The sequence below is a fragment of the Bos javanicus genome, chromosome 6 (genome assembly GCF_032452875.1).
Source record: "Bos javanicus breed banteng chromosome 6, ARS-OSU_banteng_1.0, whole genome shotgun sequence".
NCBI lineage: Eukaryota > Metazoa > Chordata > Mammalia > Artiodactyla > Bovidae > Bos > Bos javanicus.
Window position 1 is genome coordinate 72,570,139 of NC_083873.1, and position 13,044 is coordinate 72,583,182.

At 38.9% G+C, this 13,044-nt stretch overlaps 1 protein-coding gene across 1 annotated transcript in view; it reads left to right on the forward strand.

The window, feature by feature from the left end:
* Window positions 1-13,044, forward strand: part of LOC133249587 (RE1-silencing transcription factor-like) — a 147,654-nt gene that overhangs the window by 92,575 nt on the left and 42,035 nt on the right. The gene's annotated exons all lie outside the window — the stretch shown is intronic.

A 13,044-nucleotide genomic window follows, 5' to 3' on the forward strand; every position in this document is an offset into this window, starting at 1 on the left:
TCTCCTGGAGCTTGCTCAAACTCATGTCCATTGAGTCAGTGATGCCATCCTCTGTCGTCCCATTCTCCTCCTTCAATCTTTCCCAGCATCAGGGTCTTTCTAATGAGTCAGTTCTTCAAATCAGGTGGCCAGAGCACTGGAGCTTCAGCTTCAGCGTCAGTCCTTCTAGAGATGACATACCACAACCTAATGATTGGTGCCATCACATGCCCACCCCTTGATGTCAGCAACCTCAGGTACAGGGACAATAAGACAGTGTGCACCCTGTCTAAAGTTCTGGCTAGTTGAGGCCAGAGCGTAAATTTGAAACATGTTTATACTTTTCTGAGATATATAATGTAAATTCTTTGGACAATAGTCTTAAAATGACTTATTTTGGTCATTGTTTTTTTGCTTTCATACCAAAATATTTTCTCAACTGTGTGGGATTTCTGTTACCAGATGTTAATAACATAGACACTTGCTTATAAACATCTTCATCTTTGACATTCAGCAACACAAACTGATACCTGAGCACAGACTCGGGAACAATGCTTAGAGTTGTGTTAGGAATTTCAACTTCAAAAAGAAAACCATTTACCCCTCAAGGTAGATTTCTTATAAATTGATACTGCTGCCTTTTTGTTATTTTGTTCCAAACAGTTGATATCACACCTTAGAAACATTTCATACCAGGGTGCTTTTCACATAACTGTATCAGCATTTGTCAGCCAAGAATAAGAATAACAAAAATTTTTCTGTAAAGGGCCTGAGAATAAGTACTTCAGACTTTGTGGGTCATGCAGTCTGTCACAACTGATCACCTCTACCATTGTAGTGCAAAAGCAGGCAGATTATGAGTGAGTCAGCAAATGGACGTGGCTGTGTTCCAGCAAAACTTTATAAAAACAGGCAGCAAGCCATGCTTAGACTGTGTGCTATAATTTACTGACCCCTGGACAAACATGCCAAATAAAAATGGTCAATGCAGCCATCGGCGTGTTAGTAACACCAAGAGCAAGCTAGGAGATGTGTTCTGAAGTTAATCCTTGTGGCTTTGTTTTTAGTCCTCCTTTAGTTACTCACTACTACTTAGATCTCTACAGCTCCAAATGAATGAACATTTGATGAAGTGTCTAGGAAATTTTGGCAAAATAAAATTTTTTTCTAGTCCTATTATATGGTCACTTCATTTAAATACATTTTTATTTTATCCCGAATCACCTGGTTAATTATGCCTCTAGGAAGTCTGACTTTTAACTTTAGTGTCTGTTACTTACTGCTAGTCTGCCTTGATTACAGGTACTGGTGAATCTTCTGAAATTATGCAATATGAAGGTACTTTTACTGTTTCTCATGCTACAACCAAACAAGAGATCTTATATACAAACTCTATCATAGGAAATTATCCAGTCCATATTTAATTATTGATATGAGGCTTTTAAAAGGCATCTATAAGCTTAGAAAAAGTCTTGTTACACTAAAATTAACTCAAAATGGAATGTGAATTTAAATGTAAAAGTGAAACTTTAAAATTTTAGAGTTACGTAGAAAATCTTCAGAACCTAAGCAAGGAGTTCATAGACTTGACACAAAGGTATAGTTCATGAAAAGACAAACATAAATTGGACTTCATCAAAGGTAAAGAATTTTGCTCTGCACGAAACCTTGTAAAGAGAATGAAAAGACAAACTATAGATTGGCCAAAAATATTTGCAAACCACGTACCCAACAAAGGACTTGTATCTAGAATATGTAAAGAGATCTCAAAAATTACAGATGCTTCTAGTTAGCTGGAAAACAGAGAGATATAGGGGTCAAAACTGAGAATTTGTTGAAAACATTTTTGCTAGCTTATTACATGCTTGGTTCTCAGAATTTTTAAAAACTATCAGTAAATGTAAATTGTACATCTTTGAAAAGAATTCTCAAGCACTTTTGACTCTTACCACAAAGGTGTTTTTAGAGTCCCTCCACCCACCTTTTTAAAAGTAGATACTCTGCATAATCACATTTGGAAATTACAAAAAAGAAAAATTTAAGATAAATAATTACTTTTGAGTGAAACCATCCCTACTATCCAGAAGGAAGTACAGTCCTAGAAATATCACATTAATTTCATTCATTCATTCATTCCACAAATATTTACAAAATATTTACATGTGTACTGTCCTAGGAACCAGATTTAGCAGTGAATAAAACATACATCAGAATCAAAACCCCTACCCTCGAGGAGCTTACATTATAATGATTTTACTGTGATAAAAAGCCCAGTTAAAACAGCAACAAACTGTTCAAATAATGTTCACAATCAATGTATACCTACTCTTAATTGATTACACAAGACCTATGGATCAGAGAACTCTTTTTTTCTTTTAACTTTTTGGACATTTCCTGTAGCATGTGGGATCCTAGTTCCCTGACCAGGGATTGAACCTGCAACCCTCTGAATTGGAAGGTGGAGCCTTAATCACGGGACTACAGGGGAAGTCCCCTAGAGAATTAAAAAAATTTTTTTTAATTTAACGAGGGACTTCTCTGGTAATCTAGTGTCTAAGATTCTGCACTACCAATTCAGGGGGCCCAGGTTAAAGCCCTTGTCAGGTAACTAGATCCCACTTGCTGCAACTGGAAATCATGTAGGCTACCGATAAGAGCCAGCACAGCCAAATAAATACACAAATATTTTTTTTAATAAAGTAAAAATAAAAATTTAATCAGTGTAGTAAATCAGGCTATATAAATACCAAAATGTATATGATCACTCCTAGGCCCATCTTAGACCACCATGTTATCAAATCTCATCTAAACAGAAGTTGCAGAAGCACCAAAGGCACTGTGGAAAACTTTAACTGGCTACCCCTGAATCAAATCCAAACCTTTGTGGGGTTTTGGAATATGTAGTTCCTTTTCACAAAAATTTTGTTGTTTATATTAAGTAATGAATATTATTATTTTAAATGAGTTAATAAATATTTTCTAAATTGCTTTGTTTAATTCTAATAACATTAAATATTGATAGCCATAACAGGAAACACTCTTTAGGATAGTCAATAATTTTTTAAAATGTTAAAAATCTATTTGGACTCTAAGACCAAATTTTGAAGATCAATTGCCAAATGAAATAAATGCTATTCCCAATTTATATTTAATGTAAGTAGGGCCAAAATGGTCAGGAAGATGTAAAGGACAAGGCTAATTTGATCTTGTTTTCCTTTCTATTCAGCTCTAGAATGTAATAGATATTCATTTTATACTCTGAAACTAACATAAGTAGAATTCTACTGTATTAAGTGAACTTTGGCAACCTAGTGTGTGTATTCCTATTGCCTCTGTTGTTGTTCAGTCACTAAGTCATGTCTGACTCTCTGGGACCCCGTGGACTGCAGCACGCCAGGCTTCCCTGTCCTCCACTATCTCCTAGAGTTTGCTCAAACTCATGTCCATTGAGTTGGTGATGCCATCCAACCATTTCATCTTCGGTCGCCCCCTTCTCCTGCCCTCAATCTTTCCCAGCATCAGGCTCTTGTTTAATAAGTCAGCTCTTTGCGTCAAGTGGCCAAAGTACTGGAGCTTCAGCTTCGGCATCAGTCCTTCCAATGAATATTCACTGTTGATTTCCTTTAGGATCGACAAGTTTGATCTCCTTGCATCCAAGGAACTTAAGAGTTTTCTCCAGCACCATCAAATTTAAACTTTTAAGAAAAATTATCCCAAATTTGGAAATAAAGCAAAATATTACTATCTGCTTTTGTAAAGTCATACTAGAGCATTCTCTAAGAAACCTGAAGGGGATCATCAAATTCTAGGGGCTGTCATCTTATATGGCTTATTATTTACCCAGTAGAGCCTAGAGTCTGTAAAATTAGATCTTGTAGAAGATCAGCTATAAATGACTTTGTCAGGTAGAAAAGATTATGCTAAATGTTACTGTTTTATGCTAATGTGTCAACAGTTAGTAGTAATAGTAGTGTCAATAGGGCTTCCCTGGTAGCTCAGCTGGTAAAGAATCTGCCTGCAATGCGGGAGACCCTTGTTCAACTCCTGGGTCAGGAAGATCACCTGGAGAAGGGATAGGCTATCCACTCCAGTATTCTTGGGCTTCCTTGGTGACTCAGATGGTAAAGAATCTGTCTGCAATGCAGAAGACCTGTGTTTGATCCCTGGATTGGGAAAATCCCCTGGAGGAGGGCATGACAACTCATTCCAGTATTCTTGTCTGGAGAATCCCCATTACCAGAGGAGCCTGGTGGGCTACAGTCCATGGGGTCACAAAGAGCTGGACATGACTGAGTGACTAAGCACAATGTGTCAATAAAAAGCAGTGTTGTATTTAATTTTCAATCTTATTCCAGCAATCTTTTTTCCATAGACTATGTGTTTACCAGTCTCCTGTATCCTTCTTGAACTCGACTTACCATCTTGCTGGTTCCCTCACTAACTAATTAAATAAGGAGACTAAATAAGAAGCCAATTTTCCTAGCATATGGGGAAGAGGGTCTTTCCCATTTGGGAAGACCAGCATGTACAAAGGCTTCATGACTCCTTTAGAGAATTTTAAGAAGTTCAATGTGGCTAGAACTCTGCTTCTCAGACTTTGATATGCATGCAAATCACTTAGATACAATAAGTCAAGCTAAGGCCTTAAGAGTCTGCTTTTCTACAGGCTTCCAGTTGAAGCCCTTGCTGCTGATGCACTAACCACACTTTTAATAACAAGGGACTAGACCAGAGCATAGGAGTATGTGAGAATCTCCAGAGCTGAAGATGGAAACTGAAGATGAATGTGGATCTAGAATAGGTGCTCTAATAAAAAATAATCTTTTTTTTTTTTTTTACAATCTACATCAAACAAAAGATTCCTAAGGCCAAGTAGGAAGTTCACTCATTTGAAATAATATATGTGCTCCAGCCCCATTTCAGTATAATTACAGAAGTGGGACTAGGCCTAGTGAGTAACTGCATGAAAACTGTCCTGTTTTTTTGTGTTTTGCTTTTTGTTTTGGCCACTCAACTTGTGGGCTCTTATCCTACTCCTGATCAAGAGTTGAGCCCAGCCTGTGGCAGTGAAGTGAAGTGAAAATCATTCAGTTGTTCAGTCGTGTCCAACTCTTTGCGACCCCATGGTCTAGGATCAAACCCTGGTCTCCTTCATTGCAGGTGGATCCTTTACTAGCTGAGACACAAGGGAAGCCCAACTATTGGATCACAAGGAATTCACAACTCCCTGAGCTCGTTGTTTAGTTGAGCTCAGCTGTATTTGATGATGTCTACTACCATTTAGGGATTCCCTCGTAGCTCAGCTGGTAAAGAATCCGCCTGCAATGCAGGAAACCCTGGTTTGATTCCTGGGTTGGGAAGATCCCCTCTGGAAGGGAAGGGCTACGCACTCCATTATTCTGGCCTCCGGGTTGTAAAGAGTCAGACACAACTGAGTGACTTTCAATAAGCAACTGCCATCTAGTGGAAATGAGTTGACATTTTAACTATGCTGTGCTGTACTTAGTCATGTCCCACTCTTTGCCACCCCATGGACTGTAGCCCACCAGGCTCCTCTGTCCATAGGGATTTTCCAGGCAAGAATACTGGAGTGGATAGCTGTTCCCTTCTCTAGGGGATCTTCCCAACCCAGGGATTGAACCCAGGTCTCCCACATTGCAGGTGGATTCTTTACTGACTGAGCCACCAGGGAAGCCAGACATTTTTTTTTTTTTTTTGCTGTGTATATAAGGTGCTTTATTCTCCTCAGAGTGATACATGGTAAGGTGGGTTGGGTTTGGGCTGATGTTCCCATATGTACAGAATTGAATAAAGTGAGTCTCTGAGAAGTCTGATTTGCCTTGATGTGGAGGGGAGCCAGGGAGGGTGAAGATGGATGTGACCACCAGAATGTATTCAGTCCTGTGCTGTTCAGTCCCTGCCTGGAATGCAGGGAAGTAAGGCAGCTCTCAGGGTAGTCACTTCTAGGCAGGGGCAGTCTGCTGGGTTTGGAGGGCCTTCTGTACCACATCTTCCCGCTGGGCATCTGATATCTCGCGAGCCCAGGCCTGAACCCCCTGGTGCAGGCAGGCGTAAGCCAGTCATCGTCCTTTTCACCAGCTCTACATGTTCTGGGTCCATGAGAATAGAGCTGTGGTTGTTCAGTGCTGTAGCTCCCTCCTCATCTTCATCCTCACTTTCTAATGGTGGGTCTGGCAAATGAAGCCCCAGGGCCTGGGTTTGATCCCAGGTGAGGAAACTAGATCCCACATGCCACAGCTAAAGACCCAGCACAGCCAAATGAATAAATATTTTTTAAAAAAGAGAAGAATTCAAACCCAGGAGAGGCAGTCATCATTGACACAATATTTCTCCTCCTTCGTCTCACCCTCCCCTTCCTCCTCCCTCACCATCATCCTTATTATCACAAACCATTATGATTATGTGCCAGGCATTTTCCTAAACCCTTTGCAGGTATTATATAATTTAATTCTCACAACTGCTGTGAGTTAAGTATAATTATTATTCCTGTTTCATAGATGAAGAAATCAAGGCCCAGAGCAGTTAAGCAAGTTATCCAAGGTCATTAACTAGGGAAAGCATAGCCAGGATTGGGACTTGGAGAATTTGGGGTTTTGTTTTAATATTTTTAAAAATTTAAATAAAATTTGTGTCTTTGAAGTCCATGAAGTGAATTTTTTTTCTCATTTCTTATTTTGTTCTCCAGATTTATTGAGATATTGCTGACATACAACATTGTTAAAGTATACTATATGATGATTTAATACATAAAATGTATGTAAAGTGATTACCACAATAAGGTTAGTGAAACTCCAGTACTTTGGCCACCTCATGCGAAGAGTTGACTCATTGGAAAAGACTCTGATGCTGGGAGGGATTAGGGGCAGGAGGAGAAGGGGACGACAGAGGATGAGATGGCTGGATGGCATCACTGACTCAATGGACGTGAGTCTGAGTGAACTCCGGGAGTTGGTGATGGACAGGGAGGCCTGGCGTGCTGCGATTCATGGGGTTGCAAAGAGTCGGACACGACTGAGCGACTGAACTGAACTGAACTGAACTGAACATATTCATCACCTCACGTAATCATAAATTGTGTATGTGTATGATGAAAACATTTAAAATCTACTCTCTCAGCAATTTAAAAACATATAATACAGCATTATAATCACCATGCTGTTCTCCAGAACTTGCTGGTGCAGCAAGAAAAAAAAGGTTTGTATATAATGGACTACTACTTAGCCCTAAAAAGAATGAAATAATGCCATTTTGCAGCAACATGGATAGATTTAGAGATTATCAATACTAAGTGAAGTAGGTCAGAAAGAAAGATACAAGTACCATATGATATCACTTATGTGTGAAATCTAAAATAAGACACAAATGAACTTATTTACGAAACAGAAACAGACTCAGAGATGAAGAAAACAAACTTTGGTTACCAAAAGGGAAAGGGGATGGGGGAAGGATAAATTAGAATTTGGGATTAGCAGATGCAAACTGCTATATATAAAATAGATAAGCAACAGGGTCCTACTGTATAGCACAGGGAACTATATTCGATGTCCTGTAAAAATCAGTGATGGAAAAATATGAAAAAGAATATATACACACATATATATATATACCACTGAATCACTTTGCTGTACACCAGAAACTACACAACATTGTAAATCAACTATAACTTTAATGTTTTTAAAGGTGTACAATTCTTTTCATGTATTGTTGAATTTGGTTAGCTAATATTTTGTTGAGGATTTTTGCACTTATATTCATCAGTGATATTAGCTTGTTATTTTCTTTTTTTGAGTTGTTCTTGTCTGGTTTTGGTATCAGAGTCATGCTGGCCTTGTAGGATGATTTCAAGAGGTTTTTTGGGTCTCTTTTTCTGCCTTCATTTTTTGGAATAGTTTGAGAAGGATAGATGTTAACTGTTCTCTAGATGTTTGGTAGAATACACCTATGAAGCTGTCTGGCACTGGACTTTTACTTGTTGGGAGTTTTTAAAATTACTGATTCAGTTTCATTACAGGTAATGAGTCTGTTCACATTTTGAATTTCTAACTCAATCTTAGACAATTGTACTTTTCTAGGAATTTATTCATTTCTTCTAGGTTATCCATTTGATTGATTCTAATTGTTCATAGTAACCATTTATGTATCTGTAATGTTGATTATAACTTCTTTCATTTGGGATTTTATTTATTTGGGCCCACTCTTTTTTGCTTAATGAACATTGCTAAAAGCTTTATCAATTTTGTCTAGTTTTCAAAGAACCCACATCTCCTGCATTGGCAGGCAGATTCTTTACCACTGAGCTGCCAGGGAAGCCCTATAATAAGGTATAGGGATCTCAGTTTTAGGCATATGTAGCAGTACTACCAAAAAAAGAAAGTTGAAAAGTATATACAAGAAAATATAAGCATATAAAATACTAAAAAAAATTGGGATCTATTCCCCAATATTAAGATAAGGAAAATAAGGGGAGCTGAATTTTCTGGGGGTCTTCAAAACATTAGCTCTATCAGATTTTATAGCCACCTGGAGAAGAAGTTTTCCTGGTGGCCTGGAGCCATTATTGGCAAAAATAATTGACAGGGTGATAATTTGTGTAAGATCTCTGGTTTGAATTAATGTGCCCATCTGCCCACCTCTATGGTCAAACTGTCATTGACCTGAAGCAATGCCTTGCACGTAGTAGGTACTGCATAACTATTTGCTGCAAGCAAGAGAGGAGTATAAGAACTTACTGTGGGATGGAAAACAGATGTCACTACCTTGGAAATCTAATCAAACAGCTTTTGAGGTATAGGGAGGCATGCCTTTGCAAATCAGGAACTATTCAACCCCAGGAAGCAGATGTGGTCAAAACTCCAGGGTCATATTTTTACTCTAGTGACTATCAAAACATTTAATCTGCCCAGGGAATTTATTTCCAAATGACATTCTGAGTGACTGCTTCCATTCAGTACAAGCTGGGTTTTGCGATAATTGCCTTTGATGTCTGTGTTGCAGTCTTCCTTCCTCTCCTAACCCCTGCCACTGTCAATTACTCTGGGAGGCTGCCCACAACAATGGAGACTATTGCTTCAGTAAAGGTAGTGTCCATAGTGCCAGAGGTTACAGGCTCTGCTGAAAGCTATTCTGAGAGCAAAGGGAACTTCTAAGGGTTTGTTTTTACTGATATATATTATTTTCCTTTCTAAAATATATGCCCATCATCACATGGGCAAAACACGCCATTTGTGGCAGCAGTTTCATCTCAGATCTTCACTGGATTTACTGCCTCTGCTGTGGGCAAAGTGATTCTTAACATTGCAAGACTGTAGCTGGGGAATTCCAAGGACAGGTAGAGAAAAGAAGAGATGCTTTCTAGGCCAATAACAGTACCTTAGTGCCCTAAGGGCTTCCATAAACTATTTCTACCTTCTATACCCAGCATTCTTGAAGGATTAAGACATTTTAGGCAGTGCCAGAGAAAGGAACTAACATTTATTGGTTCATGATTATAAGTGAAAAGTTGTACAGATCCGTCTTAGTTCTAGAATATTATCAGACCCAATTTACAGATGAGGACAAATGAAGCTACCTTGGGATCTAAACTCAGATCCCTAGACTCTAAAATCATGTTCTTTCTCATATAGGAAAAGAGGGGAATGGGAGTGGGAGTCAAGATTACTGGCTTGTTTGGGACAATATCTCAGTAAATACACCAGGACAGTGGCATTCACAGGAATGGGCATAAAATAGTCTCATCCAATATATTACTTTAGTTATATTGGAACAAAATGCTCACCTTTAATTCATCCTGATTTGGGGGAAATAACTGAAAATTTAAGACTATTTTAAGTACCTGATTATAAATTTTTCTAAGTTTAATAGGTCCTGATCCCCAGCCCCATCATACCGCAACAACTAATCAAAGACCAGAGGCTCCTTTTTCAGATCCTAACTCTCCAGGTTTCCGCTGTTGGCCATTTCTCAGTAAAATAAACACTAGATGCCTGTCATACTGGATAAAGTTGTACTTTGGGTTCCCACTGCCTTCCACAATTCATTACATTTCAAATATGCCCAAAATATAATATAAGCTATACTCATCATAAAATTCTTAATGTCTTTTTGAGCTCACTCCTAACATTATTTAAAATTGGCAATCTATACTTGCAAACATGGTGACTAGAGTTGCAAGTAGATGTGTTTACAGAAAGTCTTCGAAACTAAGAAGTTCACAGAAAGGACATTTTATAATTGTCAAATTCTTATGTGAAATAATACAAGAAACAAATTGTCATAGAGAACGCTGGGTTGTCTACAAGCAGTAAAAGTTGAGTCCTTTAGGAATAGAAAAAAGAAGATTTTTTAAAGTGGCTACCATTGACTCCGGAAGGGGAAAATAAAAAAGAAGCTATGGCAAAGAAAGCCATTTGACCTCTTCTATTTGACTTACGTTCTTAGAGATGACTTTGTCCCAGGGCCAAGTCTAAAATAATGTGTCCTTTCTGTTGTCATTATTTAAGTTCTACTTATCAAGAAGAAAGGCCAACTCTCAAAAAAAGTTGAATACTTAACTTAAAAAGGAGTTTAAACATTCAGCTGTGGCAAGTCACTGGAATGAGTAGACAAAATTTCACAAGTTTTATTCTGAACTTGTACACCTGATTTTGGAAAACATTTACATGGTAGGTTTAGTTTTAATTTGTCCTACTTCAGTGCAAAATTTCTTGGATCCTGGAAGTCTTCCTAAGTTCCTTTTACCTCCTTTGTAACAGTGCCTCTTAAACTTTAATGTGCACAGACAGCTTGTCAAAATGCAATTCTGATTCACTAGATCTGGGTTGGGCTTCAGATTCTGCATATTTACTAAACTCTCAGGTGATGACAGTGTTTCTGACTGATGGGCTACACTCTGTGAACCAAGACTTTAGATCAGAGAATTCTTAAAACTCAGTGGAATGATATCTCAAAAGCAGGAACTAAATGGATTAATTGTTGTTGTTTAGTCACCAAGTCATGTCTGACTCTTTTGTGACGGTGTGGACCATAGCCCACCAGGCTTCTCTGTCCATGGGATTTCACAGGTAAGAATACTGGAGTGGGTTGCTGCTTTGGATCTTCTGGACCCAGGGATCAAACCCAAGTCTCCTGCATTGGCCAGTGGGTTCTTTATCACAGAGCCACCAGGGAAGCCCAAATGGATTAACAGAGGAAGACTTTTTCTAAGGGGACATTTAAGAGTGAAAAGAATATGAATAGGACTTCCCTGGGGGCCCAGTGGTTAAGAATCCACCTGCCAGTGTGGACACGGGTTCAATCCCTGGTCCAGGAAGATTGCACATGCCACAGGGCAACTAAACCCATGTGCCACAACTGCTAAGCCTGCATGCCTAGAGCCTGCACTCCGCAACAAGAGAAGACGTCACAATGAGAGTAGCCCCAAGTTCACTGCCGCTGGAGAAAGCCCACAAGCAGCAATGAAGACCCATAGGCAAAAATAAAATAAAATTAAATTTGAAAAAAGAAGATGAATAGAAACTATCTTAAACCAGACATGCTTTACTATGGAGAGATACTGGTAGATTTAAAACAAGAAGGAACTGGATCAGATTGACTTATTAAATATCACTCCTTTCTTCCTACGTAGGGATCTATTAGCAAGAGATAGACAACACACAAGCCACGACTGAGGAAAATAGCTAGATAATTCCAACAAAGCCCTAGCCAAGTCTTTATCTTATCTCGACCTCCCTCTGACCCTCATGGCAGTTATATGCAAGTTGAGAGATTTCAAGCATAGGATGACAGACATGGCCTTTATTCAAGATATTATCTCTACAACAGAGTCATGAACCAGAGTCTACTAACTACGTTTTTACAGATGAGGAAACCAAGACTCAGAGTTGTGGTAATTGCGGAACGTCATTGAGCTAGTTAGTGAAATAGCTGGAATTGAAGCCCAGGTGGTCAGGGTCTAGAATCCACATTCGAAACTTCCTCAAGTATTGCTCTCAGTATTTGAATATCATAGCGCGGTAGGGTGTGTACTAGGCATCCAAACTTGTAGGTGAAATCATCAGGATTCCTCTAGGAATGTAATTAATGTTTGTAGAATCTAAATCTCTTCCAGAAGTCTCAGGTACATCTGCATTATAAGTTTTCTACTTTTACTATCTCCACATCTTTATCTTTCATTTACCCTTCAACCCATTCAGATTCAACCAGGCATCTGACTTGATCACTCACATGAAGTGACTTTTTTTTTTTGGCTGCAACATGCGGCATGAAGAATTTTACTTGCTGGGCCAGGGATCCAACCCATGTTCCCTGCAGTGGAAGCACTGATTCCTAACCATTGGATCACCAAGTAAGTCCCCTAAGTGACCTTTTTAAAGCCCTGGCTGTCTCCTATGTTGCCAAATCTAATATATGCCTTCTACTCCTAATCTGACACTGCCTCTCAATAGCATTTGGCCCAGCCCTCTGGTTTCTCTGACACTGTACCATTTTGTTCTCTGATATCTCTGTTCCGTCTCCAGTCTCCTTTTGCTACCTCTTCATTCTCCATTCAAGCTTGTTATTGTATCACAACAAACTGTGGAAAATTCTTAAAGAGCTAGTAATACCAAACTACCTTACCTGTCTGCAAAGAAACCTGTATGCAGGTCAAGAAGCCACAGAATCAGACATGAAACAATGAACTGGTTCAAAATTGGGAAAGGAGTACATCAAGGCTGTATATTGTCACCCTGCTTATTTAACTTCTGTGCAGAGTACATCATGTGAAACGCCAGGCTGAATGAATCACAAGCTGGAATCAAAATTGCTGGGAGAAATGTCAATAACCTCAGATATGCAAATGATACCACTCTAATAGCAGAAAGTGAAGAGGAACCAAAGAGCCTCTTGATGAGGATCAAAGAGGAGAGTGAAAAAGCTGGCTTAAAACTCAACATTCAAGAAACTAAGATCAGGGCACCCAGTCCCATCATTTCATGGCAAATAGATGGGGAAAAAGCTGAAACAGTGACAGACTTTATTTTCCTGGGCTCCAAAATCACTGTGGAC